The sequence below is a fragment of the Equus quagga genome, chromosome 4 (genome assembly GCF_021613505.1).
Source record: "Equus quagga isolate Etosha38 chromosome 4, UCLA_HA_Equagga_1.0, whole genome shotgun sequence".
NCBI lineage: Eukaryota > Metazoa > Chordata > Mammalia > Perissodactyla > Equidae > Equus > Equus quagga.
Window position 1 is genome coordinate 69,843,440 of NC_060270.1, and position 25,791 is coordinate 69,869,230.

A 25,791-nucleotide genomic window follows, 5' to 3' on the forward strand; every position below is an offset into this window, starting at 1 on the left:
GTGGCCTCACTGAGAACAGTGCACTTGTATACGTCTTACTAGGACCACAACAGTCACCGCCACTCCCTCCAACCCACAACTACATCTGGTCCTTGGGTGGCTCTCCTGGTGGTACTGCCCTGGGCTCAGAGGCATCTGCCACCTTGTTCGTTGGTCTGGTTTTCACCTCTATTGTTATCACCAGCTTTTTGACTCACAGTTTGGTGGAGGGGGCAGAATGCAGAGGAAAGTGAGGGGCTTTGGGGCCAGGGTCTGGTTCTCCCACACACTGTCCAGGTGGCGTTGATGTGAGGCTAGACGGGACCCCTTGCAAATCCAAGCTTCATTTTCCTGATAGGTAAAATGGAGATATTAATACCCTCCTGGAGGGCTTTCTGGGAGTTGCCACCACCCTGCAAGCTCCTCGGATGGGACCTTGTCCTCCTCGCTGCCATAGCTCTAATCTCCAATGATTATCTGGGACATGGAGAGAAATCATGAGATATTTATGGACGACTGAATAATGTATGCAGAGTGCCTGACTCCTACTTAGCACTGAGTAAGTGTCTCTGTCTGTTCCCAGCAGTAACTCCACCCTGAGGACTGCAGGTGGGGGAAGAGCAGAGGGGACTTCTGACTCAGATCCCCCCCCAGGGCCACCTCATTCTCCTCCATGCCAGGAGAATGTGGGACACCCCTTCCCAAAAGGCCCATCCAGCCTTTCTAATAGAAAACCTTTAACTAGGCCTTGGTGTGCCATGGAAATTAAGCACACACATCAGAAATAACACACCAGAAACTACCAGCAGGGGCTTATCCTGTGCCAGCATCTGGCTGCATCCTTTAGACACATCTCTAAGTCTCAGTTTAGCGGTTAACGTGTATTGAATGAGTGAGCGAGTGATTAAATTTAATCAAGGAAGCACGTCAGTTAATTTCACTTCCAAGAAAAAAAAAAATCACGCACTGCACTTGTACCAAGCCTTTGCACACATGATCTCATGAGGCAGACTGAGGAGGACCCTTCAATGCCGTCTCTGACTGAAGAGGAGACAGAGGCTCAGGGAGGGCCCATGACTAGTAAGCAGCAGAACCAGGCACAGAACCTGTGCCTCCTGACTCCCCAAGTCGCTCTTGCCTCTGCGTGCACTGAGCCGCCTCCACCAGCAGCACTGGGATTATCTAAGTCTTGCTTAATTTGAGCCCATCAAGAAAGAAAATATCATTATTCCAGGGCCAATAGTTCTGCACATCATGTGGATATCGCTTTTCCCCTTTCCACTTCCAAAGCAACGCCAAGGTGGTTTTCCACCAGCTAAAAGGACTAGCTCCCTGCTCAATAGAGAATCTTTCGTAGACAAGAACAGATATTTAAGATGCGGAATTTTTTTTCCTTAGAGCAGAGCTAAGCAGATGGTAAAACGTGCTGTTATCTTCTTCAAGCGTATGCAAAGACAAGAGTCTGGATCTACATTCTTGTACACTTGGAAGAGTCAGATTAATGATATTTCATAATCCAGGGGCTCAAATTTCAACCAAATGTAACTTTTCTATCTTGCAAGACAGATGTGGCCATCCAGAAATATTATTATGAGGATACAGAGAACAGGAAAAGTACAGTTTGTACTTACATGGCAATGAAGAGCTATCCAACAGTGCACCAGAATACCATGAATTATGAATCCAGTGGGACAAGAATTTCCTTTTTCCTGGAAGGAAGGATGAATGACACTAAATACCACTGTGACTCAGGAAAGACAGTGTGCGCCCTGACATTCCAGAAGGAAACACAGACGTAAAAATCAAGTATAAACATTTGGGGCCAACACTGAAGTGAAGGCAGAAAGGTTACCATTGACAATGTGGATATAAAAATATCAATCTGCAATATAATTATAAATAAAACGGTTGTTAACTTTTACAGTGCCCATATATATTTATGTAATGTCAAAGCTTACACATCGCCAATCTTTATATCAACTTTTATATTGGCATTCTGAGAAAAACATCATATTTCCTGGAGCTTTTTGTAAAATAATAGAGAGGCTGCAGTCATAACCATCCTTCAAATGCATAGATCGCATCTCAGCGTGTGTAAATGGTGTGCCGTGTACACAGGCATAAATAACTCACCGGAGACGCCAGAAATGGCCAGAGCGGCATTGCCAGTTTGACCTTTAGCAGAAACAGCGGGAAATTATGACCACTGCATCCAAATGCTTCACCCTGCCCCCAATTTGGGAACGTGGGAAAGGAAAAATAGGTGCCCTGACCACTTCCCATAGCACGGTTGGGCACAAAGAGTGCCTGGCACTGGGCTGGAGAGGCTGAAGTTGAGTTCAGACCCACCTCTCGCTGGCTCAGTGATTTTTAAGCAAATCAAACATTCACTTTATACCTTCATCCATAACAGAGATTTGAGTGTATGGCTAAGATGAGACTCAAAATCATGTGAAAGACTTTGCGTTCTCTGAGTGCGTTTATACTCAAGCTACTCTTCTAGGTTCAGGTGAATGTATTATGTGGACATGATAATATCATGTTATCATGGGTGGAGGGGTGAATTTTATCTGCCCTCCTCATCTTTCAACCTTGGTCCATAAAGAAGGCAATTTATACTCCATCTTCGTAGGTAGGGAAATTCTGAAAAAGACATTCCACCGGCTCTCTCCTCCCTCTGATTTGCTCTTCTCCAGTAAAAGACTAAGAGTAAAAACATGGCCTTTCGAGAACTTACTTTGTGTTGGACACTCATTTAAAGGCTTCACACACATTCACTGATTTAATTCTCACAATACCCATGGCACTATTATATCCCCATATTACAGCTGAGGAAATCAAGGCAGAGATCCATACCTCACTCAGCCAGTAGGTGGCCCAGCCAACAGAGCCATGGCGGGAGAAGCGCAGCCACGCTTGTTTGGGAGATCCGGAGAACACTTATGCAACCAGTCCATGGCAAGGAAATGGGGCCGAGAGGAAAGGGCAGGCCCAGCAGGCGAGCTGAGTAGCCACCAGGTGCGCATCTACAAGGCAAGCCCAAGTGTGCACACACATGGCAGCAAGAAGCACAAGAAGACAAGAAGGGCCTCTCGGATGTGAATGAGGATGCTGAGGCCAGAACCCGCTTTTCCGGTTCTGCAATTCTGTCTCGGTACATGGGCATGGCTCATGGGGAGCCTGGCCTCTGGTGCTCATTGTTAGACAACGTCACCTAGCCGTCCGACTCACAGTCTCTGCCTGCATTGAGATCCCAGGTCTACCACTCGCTGGTCACCCAAGGGCCGGATTCAGGTTGCAGTCTGGAAACTACACTTTTGCCTCAAGCCTGGACTGTGTTCTCCAGTCTGCGGTTGACCTGAGCTTTGCTGTGGGGTTCCTGGAACTGGCCCAGGTTAATAAAGCTGCATGTCATTTTCCTTTTGACCGTGTAACCCTCTAAAGTCCTAAGAGTAAACAATGAGTTTGTTTAGGTGCCTAAAAAGATGACATCGAGTTTTATTATAATTGTTCACAGGCCCAGTGGTTCTAAAACCGTGGTCCCCAGGCCAGCAGCATAAGCATCACCTGGGAAATTATCTGGCCCCATCCTGGGCCTACTGAATCAGCCACTCTGGGGTGGGACCCAGGAATCTGTGTTTGCACAAGCCCACCAGGGGACTCCACTGTGTGCTCAAGTTTGAGACATCAGGTTAAGACAGAGACCACTGATTGATCAATCAAGTTGAGACAGAGACCATTGATCGATCACTCAATTTTACCAGGCCCACTACGTACTAAAAACCAAGCCTTGACACACTTTTCAGGGTAAAAGCTGCCATAAGATGAGCCCCAACCACACCTCTGCACGTGAAGAAATAAATTTCTCTAAACAGGAACTAGCATGGATTTTGCTAATACAAACATGGCAGCCACCTCAGCAAGTTTCCACTGGGAAGATCCCCCAACAGTGTTTTCCCAGTTATGTCCTTAGGATTGCTCTATGACTTATTTCTAACAAAAACACCAGTTTAGAAGAGAAATTACAAGCAGGAAGACCTGAAGCTAAAATACTTAATTGTCACATTTTATGCTACTTCACCTCTTCCCACCTGCCTGTTGTCTCATCCTAAGGGCACACACGTGGGCACAGGCACACGCACACCTACACACACTCTGCTGGGGCAAGACCCCAATCCTGTCAGTCATGGTTAACCTAGCAGCAACAAGACTCCAGGGATGGAATGAAAAAGGCACTTCATATTCTGCAAAATCATCACTCAAGTCGGGATGAACAAGAATGATAGTGTGATTAAACACACGATATATTCTATCTCTTATAAAGACTTTATTTTTTAAAGCGGGTTTAATTTCACAGCAAAATTGAGAGGGAGGTACAGAGATTTCCCATACACGCCCTGCTCCCACACATGCACAGTCTCCCCCATCATTAACATCCACCACCAGAGAGGGACATTTGTTACAGCTGATGAACCTGCATTGACACATCATTATCACCCAAAGTCCACGGTTTACATTAGGGTCACTCACAGTGTTGTACAGACGTATAATGACATGTATCCATCATTATGGCCTCATATCGAGTACTTTCTCTGCCCTAAAAATCCTCTGTGCTCTGCCCATTCAGCTCCCCACCCACCGCCAAAAAAACCCTGAAAATCACCGATCCTTTTATTGTCTCCATAGTTTTGCTGTCTTCTATTTTAAAGTACGCGTAACATTATAAGGCCCGAAGACAACACAAGACAGCACCTACAGAAGGATTTCCTGTGTTTGCAGGCAGTCGCCTACCTCACCCTCGCAATCTCATTAAATTGAGAGTCAACTCAAGCAAAGACAGTGGTGGGCTGAGTGCCCTGGTGTGTCTTGACTGGCCCTTGCATCTTTGCTGTGGGTTCCCCGGGACTAGAAGCTCATCTTCTGTGCCCTGGAGTTCCACAGGGGACCATGGGCAGTGCCACCTTATACATGGGCCTTCTGACTGCTCGGCCTTTGGGGCTCCCTCTTCTCAGGGCCAGCACCCTGAGCACTCCTGTCTTCTCTTCATTAGGACTGAGAAACGCGGCCTACTTTCTCCCCTTGGTCATTGTCACTGCCTCCACTCTGCCCACTGGAGGGAGCCTCCCCCAGTCACACTGAGATGGGCTGAAAGTCTCTCCAGGCCCGGCTCCCTTGCTGCTTCCAAAAACTACTAGAATGCCGAAGACCCAGAAGAAACAACTAGAAAGTCACTGAGGGAGATGAGAACTTGGGACCTCTGCTTTCATGAAGTTCCAGAGGAGGGTCTTCCTAATCCTCTCATTCTTCTGACCCCACCTTCCTTCCTGGAGCGCCAGGTAGACCTCTTCTTAATAACCATAACCTCAGCTTAAGGACGGTGTCTACTATTTACCACCCGCCCTAGGCAGTGTGCTGGGATCTAACAGGAGTTACCTCATTTGGTCCTGCGAGAACATTGTGAGAAAGATACTATCACTTCTATTTAGCAGATAAGGAAACTGAGGCTCAGAGAGGTGAAGGGACTTGCCTCAGGTCACAGGAGCCTAAGACAGTTCATTTGACTCTCTACTCCCCCTGCCTCTTCCTCTGAAGACACAGGTCAGAGCTCTGGGTGAGCTCTTATCTTACCTGGTTTCTCAGGCAGCCCCAGCCTAGGTGATGCCCATGCTGCTGAGGCCCTGTCCCATCCAGGAAGGCTCACCTTAGACACTGCTTTATGGGGTTATTGCTATGGCCCTGCCCAGAGGGAGCCGAGGCTGCCCAGCCCGGGCCTCCTGACTCAGTCAGTTCCACAGGCCCTTAGCTGGTTCATTCAGACTAACCATGCTCCGCCACTTAATCTCCTTGTTCCTCCAGCTCCTCTTATGAAGTATAGACACAAGAACGCCTTCCCACCCATTCACAGTACAGCATAGGCTCAAACAGGAAGGCATGTGGAAAAGACTGAAAGTACAACGCAACAGAATATTAAATTAGAGGTTTCAAAGGAGATCTCAACACATAATAAACGTCAAATGCCAAAATCAAGGTATAATAGAGACTTCAATGTGACATTTCGAACTAGGCAATGAGAACCAGCTAAATGATCAATTGTCAGTGAAGACAGAAGAACCAAGATAAATATTAAGGAATTTAATTTTTTGAAGAAAGATCCCTTCAGATATGATCACTGGGAGCTGGGAGCATCATCCTCCCACACAGGAGGGATGGAGAGTGGCCCCCCACTAACCCCAACGGCTGAGAGGCCACGGTGGGGAGCGCAGCAAATCTAGCCTGACTCATGCTGAGGAAGCCAGAGCCGAGATGCAGCAGGATTTAGTCCCTGTCTGGGAAGTAAGTGCAGATCAAAAGGCAGATCAAAGCAAGGGAACCCCGCGAGCTGGAGGGGAACCCAGGGCAGAACACTGACCCAGGGCCATCCTAAAATGGATCCTGCCAGGGTGGGCCTCAGCGTGGAGATGCAGAAGGACCTACAGGCAGAAGCGGAAGCTGAGGTGCGAGTGAGTGCATCCTCTTGAAAGAGAAGCATTCCCCACAAAAGAGGGGCCCAATAGGGAGTCGCCAAAGAATCCATAAAAGTGCCCCTGAGGGGCTGGCCCTGTGGCCGTGGCCGAGTGGTTAAGTTCCCGCGCTCCACTGCAGGTGGCCCAGTGTTTCGTTGGTTTGAATCCTGGGTACAGACATGGCACTGCTCATCAAACCACGCTAAGGCGGCGTCCCACATGCCACAACTAGAAGGACGCACAACGAAGAATATACAACTATGTACTGGAGGGCTTTGGGGAGAAAAAGGAAAAAAATAAAATCTTAAAAAAAAAATTTTAAAAAAAAAAGTGCCCCTGAGAACACCTGCCAGGCCGAGAGGCAGAGCCATGTCACAGCAGCGTGAGTCGAGTAAGGACATCCCCAGGCATGTCCCTCTCCTCCGCACCCACTTCTACACTGAAGGCTCAGAGACAGTCGTGAGTCAAGTAAGGTCATCCCCAGGCCTGTCGCTCTCTTCTGCGCCCCCTTCTATGCTGAGGGCTCACACACAGCGCCTGGAAAGTGGGTGAGGAAGAGCTGGGAGCAGAGAGGCCGACCACACTCCCCTCCCTAAGGGGGAATGTGCCACCTGCAGGGGCCCTTGCTGGGCAGAGGTGGGGACCCTACACATAAATGAGGATTGGGATGCTCATTAACAGATTGCACTGGACCCCCTATTTGTTTACTGAAGCTGCATTTGTGACTTAAAGTGACTAAGGACCCGGCACCACCAAAGAGACCACAAAAGTCATGAGACCTGCCCAAGCTTTCACCCCATGCAGCAGATTTAAAGGAATAGTAAGAGATAAAATATAAAATTGCTTTCATGATCATGCCACATTATTTCTGCCAACTTAAAAGGCCAGTTACACTGTGCTCTTTCCTACCCTAATAGCTGCCACCACCATCTATCCAGCAACCCAAGCCAGAGACCTGGGCATGACCCTCTACTCCTCGCCCCTCTCCTCCTACAGTCAGTCCACCACCAGGTCCTGCTTGCGGTGTTTCCTTAATACCCCCCGTAGTCCGTTTCTCTCCGTCTCCACTACCGCTGCCCTCGCCCAGACCCCCGGCCCCTTCATCCACCCAGGCATGGAGCCACCACCCGGTTTGCTCTCCCTGACTCTCAGCTTTCCCTGCTCAATTCACTTTCCTTACTGCAGCCAAAGTAAGGTTCTAAAACGGAAAGCCATGTCGAAAACCCTTCCGTGGACCCCTACGGCCTTCAGAATAAAGTCCAAACCCTTTAACTGGGCTTATAAGAACTAGGGGGACCTGGCCTCATCTTTCTTCACTCCACTCCCTCTCACCACCCTCATACTGAACCACGTGACCTGTCCATTAGGCAAAGAACTGTGCTGGTTTCTCCTCATGGGCTTTGCTCCTACTGTACTTAGAAGCCAAATTCTAGGGCGATTCATTCATGCACCAGGAGTGGGCCCACAACACAGTCCAGGTTTTCGTTTTCTAATCTAGAAAGCCTTAACCTCCACTTTGTCACTACTGCACACTGAAAGAAGCCAGAAGAGCCTGGTTAAAACCTCACCCTGCAAGGGCGGTAGGATAGGGCTTCCCCACCCCATCTTTTACCTGGTTGGCTACTCAGGTCTCAACCCAAACATCACCTCCTCCAGGAAGCCTGCATTGACATCCTAATGCTGCACTAAGGTGGCTTCCATGCAGTTCCATAACACAGTCTCACATGCTTGTCACCTGCATTCGGTTGTCCTGTGTGTCCTCTCTGGACTGTAAGGTCCTAGAAGGCAGGGCTATGTCCTATTCACAGCTCTTTGGTGCCAGTTATTCAACTTTCCCAAAGCACGTCTATAACAGGATAGCGATAGCCTATCCCTCAGCGAATTGTTAACATAAAATGAGAAAAGCAGTGCAAAGCACTTAGCATGGTTTCTGGCCTATAGGTAAATACTTAATAAATGCCAGCAGTTTATTTTTATCATTACTCAATACATTGCTGAATAGATGAATCAATGGAAATATTGGCATCACCATTGAAACACGGCGTATACGTGGCACAGGGGTCAGCCTGTGGGCAGAGGCCAGGTGCTGACTAAATGAGTTATCAAGATCCTTTCTATTCCAGTCCCTTTCTATTTTGGGGGCCCATAAATTACCTAAACACCATCAAAACTGGAAAATTTACCTCCATCAAGCAGTTGTCTGCCACAAAGATTGATAGGAGATGGGAAAGGCTGGCAATAAAATGACATTTCTAATTAGCTAGAGAAAGTGGTCCTGTGTGCACGTGTAAACAGTCTTCAGAGGAACACCTGTGCTGTCGCGCTCTCACAGAACCTGGTCACCTCAAGGCACGGCTTTGCTTCTGCATTTCAACGGGTCTCCGTTTTTTAAATTAGCTAACATTGTTCCAGAAGAAAACTATTTACTGATGGAGACATTCGCTGCCCCCTTTCCTGCCTCTTTGCTGGTTTTCCTCCTCCAGCGTGACTTGCTCCGTGGGCAGTGACTGTCTTCTTCCAAACGTTCTCTCCAGCCTGGAAAGAGGGCTCACCAATGCCCTCACAGATGGCGTGGGCGAGGACAGACAGCTTGAGTGGTCCTGATGACAGTGGTAGGAAAAACATCAAGCTTCCTTTGGGGACAAGAAGTGAGGTACTATATGAGAACCAGTGCAGGATATTGGGTCTCTCAGGTGCAGAAAGAAGCCCGAGTGAGGGGGATACGAGTGGGAAGAGAATTATTCTGTGATCCAAATCCCACCATCCCAGGCAGGTTGCTGAAGGTGTGCAGGATCATACAGGAGCCCCAGCTAACCAGGAGTGAATTTAAACGTGGGAAACACAAAATAATACCTGGCATTTAACTAGCTCTGACTGAGTGGGTGTAGCACCAGGCCCTTCACTGTCTTATTTCCTGTGATGGTCATGACAATCCTGCAAGATCAGGGTTATCATTGTTCCCATGGACTGATGAGGAGACTAAGGCTGAGAGCAGGTAAGCACAAAGCCTAGCAGCTGGAAGTGAGAGCTCAGGGGTCCCGTGTCCATCTCCTTCCATCAGAACACCACACGTCTGGGTCAGAGGAGGAACAGCTCAAAACAAAATTGCTTCCTCCAAGAGCTTCAAAATTACTATGCACGATATAGTTATGATGAGTTTGGGATATTCTTTACTTTTGAAGTCGCTGTTGACGATGATGTTCATGTCTCCAAACCCTGTCAGAGGCCAAACCCATGCAAGCACGAACACTGTCCCCTGAGACAATCCAGAGGTTGCTAGTCCCGGAAACTTTAAAGCCCCAAGCTCCAATTTGCCGTTATTGTACAAACCGTCATTCTTGTCTTGGAACAAGCCGGACAAGCCGGGCAAAAGCCGCAATCTATGAGGGGGCAGGGGGCTTCTCCCTTGACTCAATCCTCTCTCAACTGCTGAATCCAGAGCTGCCCCAACCAAACAACTTCCTTTTCTGGTTTGAGTCAAGTGCTCTGCATCCTACACTTATTTTGGGCTCCATGCCTGTATATAATGAAAAAGGAAGTTTTCAATGTCTTTTAGCAGAAAGGCATCCTTTTCTGATTGGGATCTGAGCTGCAAAGAAATAGCCAGTTGAACAGAAATAAGATCTTACGTGAAGAGGTTCTCAGACTGATTATCCGCATCCATTTCTCCTCTCCTTCCAAGCTTGAGGGAGGTGTTCCCTGCCCCATGGAGTTAGGAGGGGTCGTGACAGACCTGCGGGCTGTGAGGGAAATGACGTGTGCTGCTTCTGACCTGAAGCACTGAACTCCCGGGGCAGACCCTCCAGCCTCCTCTTCTTCTGCTGCAGCCCCCAGGAAGCTCATGTGTCTCAGATGGTGCAGCTCAGTGATGGCGGAGGCTCCATCAGCCTGGACCCACGGGAGACTGTGGGGAGCAGGGCGTTATATCTGACACAGTACACAAGTAGAGTGAGAGAGAAATAAAAGTTTGTCGTGTTAAGCTTAAGCCTTGAGATTTGAGGCTTGTTTGTTACTGCAGCATAGCCCAGCCCATCACTTTCCTGGTGTGAGGGACATTCCCACAGATCCAGCAGAGTTCAAGGATGCTCTCATGTCGCCAATCCATGTTTGCTGTCATGGGAGCCACACGGACTCCCGCAGCCTCAGTCAGCAGACAGTGGGTGACCCATGTTGTGATGCTTTGGTAGATGTAGCTGATAGCAAGTTATACTCAGTGTAAATGGTGAGAGCAGAAAGTAAGCTGTATACTCTTTTTTCTCAAGGCAGAGTTAACATTTATCAAGAATTTACTCTGTGCTAGATATGTTGAGAATATTTTTTCTAATTCCACAACATCCCTGCAATAAAAAATAGTTATTCTAATCCCCATTTCACATGTTAGGAAACTATGGTTCATGGAGACTGGTTTATTCTAGGTCACACATAGAAACTGGGCTGTAAATTCAGACATCTCTGATTCAAAGTGGAAAAGGTTTTCCATGACCTGACATAAGCCCACCCACTCAGTAGTCTCTGAATAAATGATGGGTAAATGATAGAAAGTTGAATTAACCACAGTCCCTCCCATCAGGAATGGAGCCCAATTCCAAAAGAAAAAAAAAAAAATGCTGGTAAATGTGCAGGAAAAAGAGACATTTCTCAAAACACAAGAGATTAAAATGCAAGCATATTGAGAGGCAGCACAGTGCTGTGGTTCTGAGGGCAGGCTCCGCATTGAAAACCCAGATTTACTCCCACTCGTCATCTCTGTGACTGTGGATGAGCTACTTTCTTAAGCCTGATTCCTTAAGTGCAAAATGGTGAAGCCACAGTGTCTGCCGCATTGGGCTTTTGTGAGGATGGAGTGAGCTAATACAGGTCCGCGGCACAGAACAAAGGGCTGGAGCACAGCAAGCCCTCCAAGACTTTCCTTTCTGTACCCTTAAGTGGGCTGTGAAGGGCAGAGTGGACAGGGCCACCAGTGCAAAGAGTGCTGTCCTCTGTCCACTGTTCTGTGGGCAGGTAGTCCATCTGCTCCCCTCGGAACTCACCAAAGCCCCCGATCCTTGGAAGGAAGATGGCTGGAGGGGACACCATCTCACGTGTGAAGGATGGCCCTACACCCCTCCTGAACTGAAGCCTGTTTTGTACACGAGATGATTCTGTGCCTAAACCACCAAGCAACATTGAAATCAAGCCCCGACTCCGGGGCCCTTCTGCTGCTCCAGGTGAGGGCGGAGACACGGCGGTGCCGGGAGGCACACAGCAGCAGGAGGTGCCTGCTGGGCGGAGGGGTGCCAGGCTCACAGTACCCCCCTGCTTCAGCCTTCCCTCTCAGAAGCACCTCTTAACCTTGATTTTATGAGCTTCACAGCTGAGAAAAAAACCTCATTATAATGGTATAATGATTATAATAATAACACTTTGAAGTTATTAATTTATTATTTATATGATCAGCTTAACCCAGTAGAACACGTTGCAGAAGACGAAGCCTTGCATATGTATTAGCAAATCCCACAGCCACGCTGAGCAGCAGGCAGAATGAAGAGAGAGAGATGGGCGGTGTCCATATTCTACAGGTGAGGAAACATGCACACACACATTCAGACTCTTCAAAGTTGCACAGCTTGCCCAAGGCCCATCAGTGTACCAGCTGAGCAGGACAAGAATCCGAGTGCAACGGCACAAAGTCCAAGGTATGCTTTCCAGTAAAGGCAGGAATGCTCCAGTCCCAGGCATCACCTCTACAGGATCTCAGCCTCAGGAGTGCAAGAAATTATTCCTCTTGAGTAGAGGGATTTCCACATGGCAGGGACTCAGTAAGTCGTTGTGGAGTGAATGAATGAATGCATGCCTGAATGAATGAGTGCATGGATGCCCTCAGATTGGAGAGTGATCTGTCTGAGATGAAACTGTGATGATGGAACAAACATGTCATTCCTCCACCTGTGTAGCTCCTGAAAGAGATTCCTTTAAAATGATGTCACTTTAAAATGATAAAAAGACCATTCCCGGCTTCTAACATGGTTCTTTCAGAGTTTTATATGCACCTTAATTGCTTTTAAAAATTTATCATGAGTTACTCCTCAGCTTTTCCTTTCCATAGCCACTTCAAAAAGAATATTGGGAAATTATCTCCAATTCACTGTCCCAGACAGTTTTTCATTCTCTGCTCCATAAATTCAGTTTCTCGTGAAAAAAACATGTCAAATTGGCCAAGAGTGAATCTCTACGGGTTTGGAGATGTGTCGTGAAGCAGCCTGCCGCAGGCACAAAATTTCTTTGTACTCTAGTGTTTTTTCTTTAAATAATTAATGCAGATTTCACATTTCAATGCTTGATGTATCTGTTTGTTTAATATAAAAATGATACAAAATACTTAGCAGTTAAATTACTTGACTTTCTCACACCCCCCAAATTAAATCAAATTGAATCTCCAAAAAGATATGTTGTGTTTATTCTATGCCTCACATCACATCACACCAGAAGGATGTGGCAGCCAAACTTAGGTAGCGCACTCATAGGGAGTGTCGACGAAAATAATCCGTAACCAATCTATAAATGAAAATTTGGGTGAGTTTATTCTGAGCTAAAATGTGAGGACCATGGCCCGGGGCCTTTCTTACCAAAGGAAGAAAGGGCACCGAAGAAGTGGGGTGCACAGAGTGGTTATATACCCCCAGAGAGGATGTTTCACATGTGATTGAAATGTCTTTTTTACAATAGTCTCGACACTGCTCTGTCGGCACATCGATTGATGGACACAGCAGGTAGGTCTGCTGTCTCAGTGGACACAGCAGGGTGGCAGGTCTGTTGTCTCGAGCTGGGTGGTCACAGGTGAGCACAGCAATCAGTCCCTAGCCTAAGGAAAGGTGCTTATCCTTAAGGAAATACCAATGTGGGGGGATGTTGCACCTTTATCTTAAGGGCATTTGTTCTTGCCATAGTACATGTTTAAAGCAGATGTACAATGCATGCTCAATGGCCGTGTCAGGCCCTTTTGGAAAAACAAAGTCAGGCCAAATTAGGTTTACACCGAATGGCTTTCTCACAGGCTCCAATATATCCTATTGCTCACCATTTCTATTTGTCAGGAGCGGAGCTCGGCCCCCCAGGCACGGCCCCAACAGCCATCTATGCTCTGAATGCTATCCCCCGGCCTCATCTCTCACCCTTCCATGCTGTATGTACCACAGATGAACTAAATCAAGCTTCCTGCACTCCCCTGAACACACACTTACAGAGGTTGGCAACCAAGGATATGCAACAGTATTGGGGAGCAGGGCCCTGGGGCCACAGGCCTGACCTCAGAGGGGATTTACACCTCACCTCAGCCTGCAGTCCCCTCCCCATTTGAATAGTGCCATTGTGATGCTTAATCTGTTGTTTGTATATAAATAGCAGGCACCAGCAACTTGGTGCCTTCTCTGAGAGGAACTGGGGGCCTCTGGGAGCTTCTGATCTCCCACCATCACGGATCCAGCCTATGGACACCACTGTCTCTGCCTCTGATACGAAACTTTGCTGCCAACAATTCAATCCATAAGTCTTCCTGACCCTTAGATTTAAGCCCTACCAATGCAAAAATGAACACTTCGTATTATCATTCATTTTTTCCATTATAACAGTAACACATGCTCATAACAGGACATTTGGAAACACAAAAGTAGGAGGATCACCCACCATCCCACTTCATAGAGGCAACTAGTGTTATCATTTTGATACTTTCCTTCCAGTCTTTTTTCTCCATATAACTTTTACTTAGTGTCATATTATGATTTATAATAAGGAATATGCATTTGGTCTTCAGTCTCATTCCTGGCTCAAAGCTCCCAAGACCCTTGGAATTTCTTGTGCTAAGAGTGATAAAGGTGTCTTTTGTTATGTTAATAAGGTGACGTTTAGAAAGCGTCTTAGGAAGGGGGCTGGTTGCCAGGGGAACCAACCAAGTATAGAGGCCAGAACTTCCAGCCCTAACCCCTGACTTCCAGGGAAGGGAGTGGGGCAGGGGCTGGAGGTAGAATCAATCACCAATGGCCAATGATTTAATCAATCATGCCAGTATAATGAAGCCTCCATAAAAACTCAAAAAGGAGGCATTTAGAGAGATTCTGGGCTGGTAAACACTTGGAGATGTTGAGAGGGTGGAACCGCTGGAGAGGGCACTGGAGCTCCATACCCCAGTTTCTCCATATCTTACCCTATGCATCTCTGCCATGGCTGTTCCTGAGTTATAGCCTTTCATAATAAACTGGTGATCTAGTAAGTAAAATGTTTCTCTGAGTTCTTTGAGCCACTCTAGCAAATTAAACCCAAGGAGGGAGTCATAGGAACCTCTGATTTATAGCACAGGCGACAACTCAGACTTGCAACCAGCATCTGAAGAGGGGAGTAGGGAGCAGTGTCCTAGGGCTGAGCCCTTAACCTGTGGGATCTGATACTATCTTCAGGTAGACAGTGTCAGAATTGAGTTGAACTGTAGGAAACCCAGCTGTTGTCAGAGAACTGCTTGATGGTGTGGGAACCAACCCCAACCCCCAAACACACACATTGGAATTGAGTGCAAAATCATTACATAGCTTTAATCAGAAGGCAGGGATATTTTATATTCCACCTTTTAATGCCACTTTAGCACATTAGTGTTTTTCCATGATAAAAACTCCTAATTATTCCTGAACATGAACAATAATTGCTTTCTCATTTCTAAGCCCAAAATGGGAGACAGCAAAAGTACCAAAGTACTAAGATGCCCAAACTATTTCTCATCACAGCCAAGCAAACCTAGAAAAGAATTTCCTCACAGTGCATCCCTTCCTCCGCCTCCAGGAGGAGTTTCCCGGTTGGTGTGGGCCATCTCTCCACTGAGGTGACTTCTCCCCATACAGATCGCCCCAGGTCATTCCTGAAGGGACACTGAGGATCGGATAAAACTCGAGCCCAGAAACCAATCCTGTAAGCAGCTGTGTCGATGTGTTCTGACCCTGAGCTTGCTTGGGTTCCCTCGCTGCAGAGACCCACAAAGAACCATAATATTCCCAGAATATACTTCCAGTCTGCCCAGGATATTCTTAGCAGCAGCTGACATGAATAATAACTGTTCAACCTGGGAAATAAGAATCCTTTCATTCTACTTGTGCAAAAGTATTATTTCCCATGATGCAGTTGAAAGCTCTCAGGGATAAGATTCAAGAAGTCATAGGTCGAATTCTATCTTTGCTATTGTTTGATCTCAGTTGAATCCAAAAGGAGAGGCAGAAGAAAGAGTTGATAATTATAGTGATGAAGATGATGATAATCTGTCAATGCCTTGTAGCCAAAGCTACCAGGAGCGCACCACAGTTCAACAGAGCTGGGCTTCACGACTCCACAAGGAGAACGCACGCCACGCGGAGCACTGGGAAATCTCCACAGAAGGATGGCAGGAAGGATTGATAACAGCTTTGGGCTCACGTTTGGAAATTTTGGGGAGGGGCCAAGAACGGGGGACTTGGCCCCGGCTCGGATACTTTCAGGAAGGAGGGGTAATTCTATCATTGGTTAACTTGATAATTCTTATCTAGAAGGTGGAAAGAACAGATTAAGGCTGAAGGTGTAATTGGTAAACAAACCACAGTTACTTGCATAAACCAGTGTGGGGGATGTTTTCTTCTTTCTTTGGTTTGGACCCTGCTCTTCTTTTGTCTGTCTTTAGACATGATTATGAAGTGATCTTGTTCGTGTCTTGCTCAGTCGCAGTCACAGGGTGGCTTTGTCTGACATGGGTGTCCTGTGACATTGGTTATGTTCACAGGGCACCAAGGCCTGGCTGTGAGTGCCAGGCCAGCTCCCAGCTCACAGGGGCTGCTTTTTCTCTTTCTAACCTTATTAAAGAGTTGCTGTTATCATACTTATACTAAAATAGAGAAACTAAGGCTTAAATGGGCTAAGAAGTTTGCTGATATTCACACAGCTAGACGTGATAGGAATCAAACACAGGTCTGACACAAAGCCCAACGTTCTTGACCCTCACTCTAACCTTCGACCTCATGGAGTGATTGCTCTTGTGATTTATTTTATTTTTTGTATTGGTAACACATGTAACATGTACAAAATTCAAATTGTAAATAGGGCATCCTGGAGGCTGGCCCATGGCCATGTGGTTAAGTTCAGGTACTCCACTTTGGCAGCCCAGGTCCGCTGCTTCAGATCCTGGATGCGGACCTACACACCACTCATTAAGCCATGCTGAAGTGGCATCCCACATAGAAGAACTAGAATGACTTACAACTTGGATACACAACTATGTACTGGGGCTTTGGGGAGGAAAAAAAAAAGAAGAGGAAGATTGGTAACAGACGCTAGCTCAGGGCCAGTCTTTCTCACCAAAAAAAGAAAGAAAGAAAGAAAAGAGGGCACCCTATGAAGGGCAAGTCCCCCTTCCTCTCCCTCTCCCCGAGACACCCTATTCCCCTCCCGGAGGCCACATTGTTCCCATTTTTCCCAGCATCTCTTATTCATAACACCGGGCTTTGCAATGCGTGGACACAGTGAACCCCCTTAAAAGGATCACACTGGGAGAAACAGCCAATGACTTACGACTTAACAAATTGCTCACTCTGGTTCTGCTCTTCCAAAAACTCTTTCACAAGGTTTCAGTAACTCAACAAACGTTGATTAAACACATATTATCTTCCAGACACTGTGCTCAGCATCAGACGAAAAAACGATGAAGCGAACCAGCTGCTTGCCCCTGAGGGGCTCACAGTCAAGTGGCAAGGACGGCATGAAGGAATCGCAGCCAGGGAGCTGCAAGGGACGGTGCAGAAGGCCCAAGGATGGCAGGGATTTATGGGGTGGACAGAGGTAAAAGAGAACTCTAGAGAGAGAGAAGGGTAGGAGCATAATAGGGAGGTATGAAAGATTCCCAGAGGCTCCGAATGGCTGGAGCACAGGTGCTTGGGACAAGAGGCAGGAGAGGGGCTGGAGAAGTAGCCACGGGTCCATCATGAGCAGCATTCTGCAGGAAGCTAAAGAGAATGTGATCAGAGTTAAATAATATAGATGACGTGGAAAGGATTTGAAAAGGTTAAACACTCGGCAAATGTAATAAACTAATGGGTCACTAGTTTTTGTTCCTCCATTGTCACTGGTCATTTTCCTTCCCTGAAGATGCTGTTTCTAATCACATTTACCACTTGTGTGTACAGCTATTGAGGACAAAGGTCACAGAGGTCACTGAAAAGAAAGACAGTCACCACCTGTGGGCTTGACCCTCAAACAGACACGCAGGTCGCGCGCCGCAAGGCGCCATGAGCACACAGCACTTGGGGTTCTCCGGCGTCCAGTTTCCATCAAAAGTGCAGGTGGGGCAAATCATGTTTGAGAAAGAAGGTCTAAGGGTCATGTCATCCTCTCCCACCTTGAAGCATCCTGAATACCGAGTTGGACTGTCAGAGCTGCATTCCTGCCCGCATTAGTGGAGGCGCCAGCGGCTCCTCCCACCCGACTATGCTTGCCACTGGGGTTCTTAACTGCCTTTTGAAAACACATCAGTACTCAGAGCCCCGAGATTCTCATTTGCTTGTCCTAGGCTCTGCCCAGGCATTTTTTTTTTTTTTAAAATGGTGGTTCTAAATGTGCAACCAGAGTTGATTTAAAAACAAAACTTAACATTAGGACATTAATCAAGAGTCTTTATAGAAACTACCCTATCTAAATTGATTCTTCTCCAGCTTGTAACAGTGTTATTGACTATGCTGTCTGTTATCCATCTGGCTTTTTATCCTAAAGACAGATCCTTCTAGGACCGATTCTTATGACAAAAACCCTGTAAGCCATCAAGTGTTTTGCCCTAATTTCCGGGAAGCTCCACGTCAAATGTGACCCATGACAGCACAGGCTGTGGAGTCAGACAGCGTCCCTCACTACCTAGGGGACCTCAACTTGCTCATCTATGAAACGGAGCTAAGACTATAGACTGCCCCATGTTACAGCAAGAATTAAATGTAAATGTACAGAATAACATGGTACCTGGCACATACAATCAATGTATTTTATCAATAAAAAAGTGGTTGGTTTAGCATATTGATTTCATTTGGTTATGCATTTGTAAAATAGAAATTATATGTGCCATTTTAAGAACTAAATGAGTACCAAGCCCCAGCACAGACTAAGTGTTTATAAATCAGCCTAGTTCCCCCCTAAATAACTCCCCCCGTTAAAAGCAGGCTTGCTTTCTGTAGGGTCTCGTCTAAGTCCTCCAAACAAATATCAAAAATTGCCACAAACCTTTCAATTCGACAAGCCTTTGCTGATCGCCCACCTTGTGCTGGATGCTGTGTGATCTACGGGAGACGACGGGTAAACCCGACTTCATCTCTGCCCAAGGAGCTCAGATCCAGAGGGAGAGACACATATGCAGACGCATCGCTGCAGGCCAGCAGGACAGTGTTCCACAGACCCCTCTCGGAGCCACTATCTAAGACAGAATCCCAAACCAGACGAACTGTGGCCTGATAAGGAGGGTTCTCCCCATCTGTGCAGAGAGCCGACAGCTAGTGATAAACTGGGGTCCAAGGCCCCACAAGGCCCTCCTATAAAAATATAACTGTGGGTGAAGCTCTGACTCTTCCATAATCTTTTCCTGCTAGGAAAAATGCTAACAATCCATCAAGATTTTACTTCCCTAACTAGCTGCACACCACAGTCCTAGTATGCAAGAGCCATCGTGAACCTGAATAGCCCTAAGGCCAGCTTCTTCAGAGAGACCCAGAAAGGAGAAGTGATTTGTTGAAGGTCCCATGACCAATTTGGCATCTGAATTTAGATCTCCTGACTCCTACAGCCCTTCTCCCACACCACCAGAAGACAACAAACTCAAGAATGTGGGCAAGGGATGGCCAGGTCCAAGCCTTATTTATCATCGAATCCCTATTGCAGTGCTTAGAATGAGGGAGGGATGCAGTCAAAGGAGGTGTTTGGGTCATGGGAGAGAGGGTCTTCTGCAGGGAGATGGCAGGAGCAGCAGTATGCAGGCGTGGGCACGGGGAAGGCAGCTGGGCTGCAGGAGAAGGGGGAGTAAGGGGGTGCCCCAAGGATAGTCAGGCAGTCCAGCTAATCGCATAGTCCTGCAGAGATCAGGGCCTGGTGGGAGCAGGGTGCCCACCACCCCAAGACAGCTTTCTCTCTGCCGAAGTCTTATGCGGGCACCACCAATTATCCTCTGAAGGCCTGCCACACACTTAAAGATCCATGCCATGTGGCGTTTTAAGAAAGCCATAAAACATAAAACAGCAGCAACAATAGAGCTGTTGAATTTTAAAAATTCTATCTCAGGTCTACCTATTGGTGTGCTACGGGGGTCCGCAAGCTACAGCCCAGGGGCCAAATCGGGCCCACCACCTGTTTCTGTAAAGAAAGGCTTATTGGAAAACAACCGTGTCCAGCCATGTCCACATTGTCCCCGACTCCTTTAGCACTACAACAGCAGAGCTGAGTAGTCCCAACAAAGACAGGAGGGTTCACAGCCTAAAATATTGACTATCTGCCATTTAAGGAAACCCCTGGTAAAGCACCCATGTGATCAGAGAGGAGCAAATTTTCTAACAAGAAAAGGGCACTTAGCACTTTGTTTCCTGTAAATTCTGATCAAACCTTCAAGTTCCCAAAAATCACAAAGCTTCAGCTTGAGGGGGTACTTAGGCATTTGCCAGGAGGTACTTAGCTGCCTGCTGTGGGCCCACCTCCCTTTCCTGGTGCTTCTTAACGCTTTCCCCAGGCCCACCCGTCTGGGAATGCTCACCCATGTGTCCAGGCCGAGCCTAACAGCTGTCACTTCCCTGTGGACTTCCTCACGTCCCCACACCCACCCCTGCTCCATCCCGCACACAGAAAATTATGCTGAAGCCAATTTGAAAGGGAAGAAATCTTAGATATCATCCCATCAAATTCTCTCACTTTACAAATGAGAAAACTGAGGCCCAAGGTCAAAAGGCGGGCCAGCGGCGAAGCAGAGACACGGCTAAACCCTGCCTCTCAAGGGTCCCCCTCCGGGAAGTCCAGCACTCATTCTCGCAGACCACACAGGAAGGCAGGGAGATTCAAGCACCTGAAACAGCAGGCGCTTGTGAACGGTGGTCATTATTTTAGAGGGAGCAGCAATGGGAATCTTCTCCTTCAGTGACACGTCCATCCCACTCCCAGAAACCAAGTGGCGCCCCGGTCTCCTGACGGCACTGACGAGAGACAGCGTGATGAGGCCACGGAGTGCCTGGCGCACATCATGGACCAGTGGGCTGCAAAATTAAACTCCTCTTTTTAGAAGCCATTTGTGTCTTAGGGAAGAGAATAAATAAGCTAACACCATGGCCAGTTAAAAAATGCACCCAGACGGGGAAACTTTCTTTGACTCTTTCAGGCCAACAGGGAAAAATGAGCTTTGTAATTGAAACTGTAATGGAATGAGTCGGGCCTGGCAGGGGAGGGCAGGATGTTCTCAGACAGGGTGTCAGGGGAGGTGATGAGCAGTCACCATCAGTGTTTCTCTGGCAGAACAGGAGGAAGCGTTCTGGATTCAGCCCCAGGGTCTCAGGGGCACAGAAGTGGTTGGGACGCTGGAATGCAGTGTGGGGACTGGGCCACAATGGGATCGTTTCATAATTCAGTTCCAGGCATAGCACCTTCCTTTGCCATGTATTTGCCTTTCTCTGTTCTCCGCACCAGGAGCCAGGCCCTCATCTCTCTTGTCCCTCACAACCCACCCACACTAAGGGGGTACACATGCCTTGTCTTCTCGCTTCCTGAGCAAAAGGATATGAGATGGGATGATGTTTACTCTCTGGTTAAACATTATTAAGAGCTTTCTCTGTGTCTGGACTGGGCAGAGAATTAAATGGTAAATACGACAGATGATTTCTGCCCTCGGAGCATTGGCAATGTGTAACCCCAACATGCCCCAGTCATTCTAATGAAAGAACTTCAGGATGAGCTGGAGACAGAGAGTATTTTGAAAGATACCTTCAATTTATTCTGTATGGGGGCCATCCATGTAGAGTGGAAAGAGAACTTGCCTTAAAAGCCTAAAGGCATGGAAATAAGCACCAGCCTTCCATCTAAGAGACCTCGGACAATCTACTTACAGTGCAACTGTATCTCATTGGTCAATGGAGACAATTACAGCAACTTCGAGTGGGTGGAGAGGAGGAAAGAAGCCAGCGTGTGTTCGTGTCGAGCACCATGCCTGGCATATTCGAGCTGCCCAGCTGGCAGGAAATAGCAGTGCTCTTGTTATGTGATGGATAGAGTGATAGAAAGGAAGATGCTGAAGTACCAAATGCTCCTGGAATGTCAGTCTGGGAGACTTGGAGGACGAGGACCGTGGCACAGTCAGCCCTCTGCCACCAGCACCCGGCAAGGACCTGGCACACAGCAGCTTCTCATTATTTGTTGTTTGTTTAAAATAAACTTGAGTTTTAGGGAGAATGTAAATTCCCTCCATTACCTCCTTTTTGAAAGACAACAGCCCCGTCGCTATGCGTGCCTTCCTCTCCAGCTCCCCACCTCCCCACCACAGCCCAGCCCACCTCTCAGCAAGGGCAGAGCTCACTGGCACTCTGCTCTCGAGTAAAATAAAACAACTGCGGGCGAGCATAAGCTTTAGAATCAGACCACCCTACGCTGAGAGTCCCAGCTATAGAACTTGCTTCACCCATCCAGATAACGCCTCTGTGCCTCCATTTACTCACCTACAAATTGGGAATGCTGACAAGGCCACTCCCATAGGTTCACTGCCAGGATTAAGTAACTTAATTCGTGTAAAATGATTCGCACGGCGTTTGTCACATGGCGACAATCAATAAATGCTGTTCATCACTGACGCCGCTGTTGCTCCTGTTAGCTTTCTCTTTTGCAGGTGAAATGAATAGTCCACCTCGAGCAGGTTGTTGCAAGAAATCAGCTGCATGAGAGGCTGCTCGCACAGGGCGTGGTCCCTCACACAGGCTGAGGAAATGCTAGGCATCCTCCTTGAAACAAGCACTACACCATCCCCCTATTCGTGTTTACTTAAACTTGGTAGAGAAACGTCAGGATCAGTGGCGGCGGACCGATGAGCACTGGGCCTGGCGGCAGTGTAGTGTCTGAGGGAAGGACATCGAGACGAGCATGAAATGTAATTTAATCCAACAGGAACCCTGGAGCCGCTGGACTTTCCTGCCTGTCCCTCCCTGTTCAGAGGCCTGCAGTGCCTTCTCAGGCCCTACGGGAGATAAACACCCTCTTGTCATCCGCCCTCTGTCCCCAGACACTCCAACACAACTGCCCCACTCACCCTGCGTCATGCAAATGGACTGGGTCAGCATAATCATTTTAATAAATAGAATGGGGTTTTTTGCTGTTCATTTCTTAGTTGGTTGGTTAGTTTAGAGACTAAAGCATACTTGGCCAGGCCTTATGTACAAATGCCTCACTTCTCACATCTGCTTTAGCCGTCACTTGCCAAACTGCTCCTTCTCTTAAATAATTAATATAAAGATAATCTTGCTTATTTTTGAGTGCTTGTTCTGTACCAAGCACTCTGCATCCATTACACCACTTAACTCTCTCAGGAAGCCAAAAAGCAGGTATTAGAATATCTCTTTAGAGAGAGAGAAACTCTATCTCTGAGGCACAGAGGGGTTAAGTAACTTGCTCAAGTTCATACAGCTACCAAGTAAGAGGAGGAGCCAAAACTGAATCTAGACAGTCTGATTCCAGGAATCTCTCACCTGCTAGGCTTTCTGCCTCTTCAACGAAGAAACTGAGTCCCTGGTACCATGTCCCAAGTCACACAGTTGTTAAGTGGCAGAGCTGGGATTCAAATACAGGGCTGCCCACTCCAATCCCACACTCTTCACGCTCAGCTCTAAGCTTTCCTTGAGACTCTGTGCCTGCCAGATCCAGTCCAGTTGAAAGGCATCCAATGGACATCCTCAGATGAACACAAGGGCATGTTGCCCTTCTGCTCTTGGTTCTTGGTCCATGAGGCCAGCGGCTCCCCCAGGGCAGAGTATTGCTTTGGGCTTATGTCCAGGTGAGGAGGGGATGTTCCAGGAGCTTCCACTCAGCCCTTTCTGCCATAATAACCCTCATTCCATGGGCCTGAGGTCAACGTGGAGACTCTGGAAATTTCCAACAACGTCTATTCAGATCATCCATTCAGGAAGTGGGGAAATAACCACAGGGTGGGTCCATGAGCCTGACTGGTGGATCACAGCTTTTGGGCTCCCCAGGAATGAGCATTCCTAAAGAGCCAGTGCTGAGTAATCCCCGAGAGTTCTGGGCATTTCCCTTTTCCATTTACCGGAGCACAGTTACCCTAGTAAATTTCTTTGGGGATGGTTTGGAGGAAGATTTACAGGATCTATTCGTGGCAGTGCTGTGCGGTCCTTCCTCAGGAGCACTCGGCCTCCCCTTCAGTCAAGGGGCTCTGGGGCTGTGAACTGACCCAGGTCTGAAAATTGGATAAAAGTCTGTGACTCTGTGTTGTGGTGACTCAAGTCAGATTTCTAGCCAACAGACCTAAAGTTTGTCCTGTTACATAGATCAAGCAATATTTCAGTAGGCTGCCCATCTACTGCTTTCCGAGGGGCAACAGTACTGCTAAAGATAACTGCAGCTCAAAATATCCCGGTTACCAGCATGATGATAAATGAACTCACCTGGAGTCAGGTGGTTAATCCTTGGCTCCTGCCAGTCCAGGATCCCATCGTCCCCACTGAAATCAGGGCACCCGTCCAAAAGGCAGCACTTTCCACTGTCATCCAAGGCCTCCAGAGGCCAGCCACCACAGAGCTTTGCAAGGGTCCTAATGTATTTCCCAATGCCATAGCGAAGGTACTGTCCCCTGAGCCTCCTCAGTAGATAGAAGGCGAGGGGGACTGCAGGCAGCACATGATAATCCACTTCAATGTCCCAGTCTCCCCAAATCTTTGATTCCTTCCCCACGTCATAGCAGGAAAGTTCTGGCATCTTGACCTCATTTAAACAGGCTACACTGTGTGTAATTTTATCCAACCAATCAAGCAAACTATTAGACCCATTTTAGCTGCACGAGTAACACATTAAATCTAAAATCTCAAATAAGGGCATGCATATCAATAGATTTCTCTCCATCTACGGTTAAATTCCATCCTCCATCATCTAAAAGTTTTAGAATCCATTTCCACATATTCTCAGAATTCTGACATAAGTTAGTCAAATTTTGCAATTACTTTGCAGTATAAGCTGTCTCCTCCTTACACGGATTTTTATGCCCAGTGCTTGCACATTCTGAGATCTGACCCTGGTTACAGGTATATGTGTTAATTTTCTATAGTTGCCATAACAAGTTATCACAAACTTAGTGGCTTAAAACAACACAGATTTTGGGGCTAGCCCCTGTGGTTTAATGGTTAAATTTGGCACACTCCACTTTGGTGGCCTGGGTTTGGTTCCCGGGCATGGACCTACACCACTTGTCAGTGGCCATGTTGTGGAGGTGACTCACATACAAAATAGAGGAAGATAGGCACAGATGTCAGCTCAGGGTGAATCTTCCTCAGCAAAAAAACCTAAAAACCTGAAAAACAAAACACAGCTCTCTTACCTTACAGTTCCATAGGTCAGAAATCTGACCCAGGTCCCACTGAGCTCATCCAGGGGTCAGCAGGTGTACACTGCCTTCTGGAGGCTCTCAGGGAGAATTCCATTTCCTTGCCAGTTCCAGCTTGTAGAAGATCCCTGCATTCCTTGGTTTGTGGCCCCTTCTTTCATCTGGGAGCCAGCAACAATGACCTCTCTGACCATTCCTCCCTAATCACATCTCTCTCTGACTCTCTTCTGCCCTTTCTTTCACTTTCAAGGACCATTTTGGTTACATTGGGCCCACCCAGGTAACCGAGGACAATTTCCCCATCCCAAGTTCTTAACTTAATCATATCTGCAAAGTTGCCTTTTGCATGTCAAGGACCATGTTCAAAGATTACAGAGACTAGGACATGAATGTTTTGGGCACCATCATTCTGCCTGCCACAGTCTGGACCATCCCAGAGACAGTAAGTGGATGTGAACGTGGGACTTGAGGAGGATGGGGCTTCCCCTTGGAGAGATTCTTCCAGGTCTCCATGCAAGGGTAAACCAGTCTCCTCAGAACAGCAAGGGAGCTTCAGGGACTCGCAGATTCAAGGTTTTCAGCTTTGTCTGAGCCCTCAAGCAAGGCTGACCCTGCAAATAGAAAAAAAAGAAATTACTCTGAGGTGGCCATAACCGCTTTCCAGTTTTCCAACTCTGACTTGAGCAGAGGTTAGAGTCCTGAGCTTGTCAATATCCTTCTATA

At 47.4% G+C, this 25,791-nt stretch overlaps 1 long non-coding RNA gene across 1 annotated transcript; it reads right to left on the bottom strand.

The window, feature by feature from the left end:
- Window positions 1-201: 201 nt before the first annotated feature.
- On the bottom strand, window positions 202-22,292 carry LOC124237946 (uncharacterized). The gene is made up of 3 exons (XR_006888191.1): window positions 22,184-22,292; window positions 1,611-1,688; window positions 202-330 (listed from the first exon to the last, which is right to left on the bottom strand). It is a non-coding gene; the product is annotated as an uncharacterized LOC124237946 (long non-coding RNA).
- Window positions 22,293-25,791: the final 3,499 nt, after the last annotated feature.